The sequence below is a fragment of the Primulina tabacum genome, chromosome 15 (assembly GCF_025594145.1).
Source record: "Primulina tabacum isolate GXHZ01 chromosome 15, ASM2559414v2, whole genome shotgun sequence".
Lineage (NCBI taxonomy): Eukaryota > Viridiplantae > Streptophyta > Magnoliopsida > Lamiales > Gesneriaceae > Primulina > Primulina tabacum.
Window position 1 is genome coordinate 26,910,459 of NC_134564.1, and position 4,708 is coordinate 26,915,166.

Here is a 4,708-nt window from a genome sequence, read left to right on the forward strand (position 1 = left end):
ACTAAACATTATTCATAATATATTTATGTTTTATACAATTGTTGAACGGATTCGTAGATTAATAACTAAGAAAACATAAAAAGACAAATCAAAATAGACCAACTCTGTTGACATGGGCGTTTGAAAATTGAGATCAAATTTTCTAAATAGATATCTTTATTTGGTGGGGGAGCTGTGAGTTGGTTGGTGCAACGCTAATATTTGAAAACAAAAGAAAAGAATTAGTTATCTTCTATTTGTAATCAAAGAGTGAATTTTCCTTAGCTTTCACACAAACGACCTTATAATACGATGATTTTGGAGGATTGTAATGTTAGAGAATGTGTGCAGTGAACCAATTTGCGGCTTGAGTTTTAATGATTCTTTTGCAAAAACAATATTTTTTAATAATGTTTTACGATTTTATCTTATTATTACAATTATTTTATCTGTATATCTATGCAAGATGCATAGATATATTTTTCGAATATACTATAAGTATATACGCAAGTCACATGGATCATAAAATTCTTTAAGAAGTGTACTATATATTCTAAATTTGTTCCTAGTTGATTCAGCCGTCTGAAACAAGGATAAAGATCGATCGAGTTTGAGACTAGCATCTATGATGTTAACACCACGTTTCATTGGTATAGGCATGAAGATGTTCAATCATACATATGGGTAAACTTGTGATAATTTCACTAAACAACCCTTCCTCGAACTTTCCAATTTGTTATTAATTATCGAGTGAATTAGTCTGTGATTATGGTTGTACATAATTATTCCTTTGACCCGGAACAACATGGAGGCTAGCTATACATACTAGCGCTGCTATTTGATTTGTTTATGACTCCATGAAGGTTATCAAGTAGCAAGGTATTGTAGTTTCAACTTATGTAGGAGTCAATGCTTTACCGCTCATCTATGAGTGTAGATATGTTATATGATCTGATGAGTTAATAACAAAAAAAATCTATAGCCAGAGTAAGACATGTGCATTATGGAAATGTGTTTCTTTAGTTGTCCATAGGATGACATTATGATTACTCAAAGATACATCACATTTTGATCAAATTCATTTGCAATTATTGATATAACGATTGTAGATTAGATCAGGATATATATATATTGAAGGGACCGTACTCTGTGCTAAGCATGACATATTGGTTCTTGCAGACACTATCAGTGATACCCAAGAGATAATGAGAGCAATGCTACTAGGCGCTCTGACCATTATCAGATGGATGCAATCAAACTTGAGTTATGATGTTCTTGATCAAGGAGTTGACGAAAAAAATTGTGATAATTAGAATAAACCTGAATAAGAACAAATGATTGTCCTGAATCACATGAAGTAGTTAACTTACAGCTAGTTGTATTCCTGAACCATTGAGGGTCACACAACCTGTAAGGCCTGAGAATTGTATCCTATTAATCTGAAATGATTTGGGAATAATTGATATGATTATAGACGGAAAGGATCGGACCGGGAAAGACGAGATAATGCATGGAAATGTGCGAGGAACAGTAGCCCTCGCGCATATGCGCGGCACAGATGCGCGCATATGCGCGACGTGGGCAGAGGACCTCGCGCATATGCGCGAAGTGAGTCGCGCATATGCGCGAGCCTGTAAAAGCGAAGTCCAGAGGACCTCGCGCATATGCGCGGAGATGAGTCGCGCATATGCGCGAGCTGCCGAGAAGCTTATCCACGAGACCCGTAGGTCTCGCGCATATGCGCCGATATTAGTCGTGCATATGCGCGAGACGTGCAGTAGGCACACCGAGCCACTTGGCTTATTGCATGTGCGTGGATGTATATATATATATGTACATCTTAATTCTTCAGAAGAAGAAAACGAAGAAAGGGGAAGCTTCAGAGAAAGAAAGAAATCCTTACGCCTTTTGGGAGAAATCCGTCTATCTGATTTTGAATCCGACTTCAGTATTGAGTTCCTATCGACGTAGGCTACAACTGGACGTAAGTTTTGCTACGTTTTGATATGTTTTGAAATGATGGTATTGTCAGAATCTGATATGATTCTTATATGATGTTCTGGTCATGTTAGACATCGTATAATCGAAACCGGACTGAAGAATAAATACCATATGAAATTGTTATGATTTTCGGAGTAGTTTTGGAGTCGATTTGATATCAGAATTGAATTGTTATCGATTATGAGGTGTTGAGATTGATATTTGACTGATATGGTAGTGCTGGATATATTGAAATTATGACGTTATATTGTTGAAACAGAATTTGATTGAATTCTGATTATATCCAGTGTTGTTTGAGTGGTGTATTGTTACCGTACCCTCGATATTTTTATTGTCAGATTGAGTATTGACAGGCTTTGAGTTCGAGACTTCGACAGAGTCAGAGTATCAGAAAGAAAGGTATAAATTAATGTTAAGTTTGGATTGCACAACTCGAGTGAGGTTTGACTCGAGTTTCCCTAAATCACATACTTAGTTTATTACATTGATATTTGTAATTGATGAGATTGATGTTTATAGTCTATTGATTTATAGCCACTGCATGTATTGACTACTGATTCGTTTAGTCATTGGCTGATTCGCCTAGTTACCGGCTGATTCGTCTGGTTATTGGCTGATTCGTCTAGTTATCGACTGATTCGTCTAAACTTTGGCTGATTCGCTTAATTACTGGCTGATTCGTCTAGTTATTGGCTGATTCGCTTAATTCTTGACTGATTCGTCAATTCTGCGGCTGTTTCGCCCAGACACTGGATATATGAATTATATCGATGCCGTTTAGGATTGATTCATTCCTATCGACTGAGATTCGATATAATTATCAATATTCAGACATTGGGATCCCTAGGTTAGAGTTGAGTCGAGTCTGAGAGGACGCGTTGTTTGAGTCGAGTCTGTGATGACTAGTTGATTTACAGTTTTATATCATTCATGTTTGTTGATTGGCTGCATGTGAATGATATTTGTTATATGCTTTTGTATATGTTTTTATATGATTGCATGTTTACATTGTTTATACTGGGATTTATTCTCACCGGAGTTATCCGGCTGTTGTCTTGTTTTGTATGTGTGCATGACAACAGGTGGGACAGGTTCAGGGTCGAGGAGATGAGGAAAGATCATGATTAGAGTGGAGGCTCCGGACTCTGATTAGAGATAGGGTTGGACACTTGATATTAGCTGTTAAACCTTAGTTGAATAAATGTATGTAGTACAGGACTTGTACTTTTATACTGAGATGTATATATGTTTTATTTCACTACGTTCCGCATTTTAAAGAAAAAATTTAGACCCTGTTTTATAATTGATTAATTAGTCCCAATTATGATTAAGAACATGATTAGGGGTCCCCACAACAGGTGGTATTAGAGCCATAGATCCTTTAGACTGAGATAGAAGCTAGTGAGCGGGGTAGATTGAGTTTTCATTCCTTGCTTGTGATTGCTAGCATGATTTACTGTTTTATATAATACATGTTATTGGGAACAAATCTGAACCGATTCTCGATCAGCAGTAAGATGATCGGAGGAGGGACTGAATTGAAACAGGTTTGTTGGATTGGGTTACTAATCCTTTTGATATTCAGATATGCCTCCTCGAAGAATACCAGAACAGGGTAGCACATCGAATCCTCCAATGGATGTTACAGCCACTCCAATGGAGACGTTATTGAAAAGGTTTCAGTCATTCAAACCACCGACTCTGAAGGGTACTGAGACATCAGTTGAGTGTGAGAGTTGGTTAGTTAAAATTGAAATGCTGTTTGATTCACTGGATTACAGTGACGAGCGCCGAATTAAATATATTGGGCACCAGTTGCTTGATGTTGCAAAGAACTGGTGGATTACGATGAAGAGGGCCTTGGAGCATCGAGGTACGACTATTACTTGGGATGTATTTAAAACTGAGTTTTATCAAAGGTTTTTCCCAGTGTCGTATAGGAAAGACAAGGGGGCGGAGTTTGCCAATTTGAGACAGGGTCAGCTGAACATTGAAGAATATGTGACCAAGTTCTCTACCTTGTTGAAGTTTGCTCCACATGTGGCTGGAAATGACGAAGCCGTTGCTGATCAGTTCATCAATTGCTTGAATCCCAATATATTTACATTGGTGAACACAGGGCGACTGAATAACTTTGCTGATGCCATGAATAGAGCAAAAGGCGCTGAAGCGGGCCTGATAAGGCAGAGAGGAGCTACAGTTGTTCCTCCAGTATCGAGACCACAGCAACCACCTCCCCGATTTGAGAGTGATAGTAGCAGTGGTGGAAAGAAAGATTTTCTGAAGGCTAGAGGAAAGCAGTTTAAGAAGTCTGGCGACAGTTCTTCTAGCTCCAGTGGTTCCAAACAGAGTTATACCGGAGCTTACTGCGGAAATTGTGGAGGGAGACATTCCACTGAGCAATGCCAAGGAGTACTTGGTAGTTGCCACTTCTGCAAACAACAGGGACATTTTGCCAGAGTGTGTCCATAGAAGGGTTCTCAAAGATTCCAGGGAGCCGAATCATCTGGATCAGCGGCACAGTGGAGTAGACGATCAGCTGCTGTTCCTTCATTTCAGCCAGCACCATCTCAGTCACAGCAGAGGCCAGGAGGAAGCCAGACAGTTGGCCAGCCTCCCAGACAGCAGGCCGGAGTATTTGCTTTGATCAAGGAGCAGGCTCAGGAAGCACCAGATGATGATGTTGCAGGTAACTGTTCTTGATGTAGTTATCCTGCTTTTGTATTGA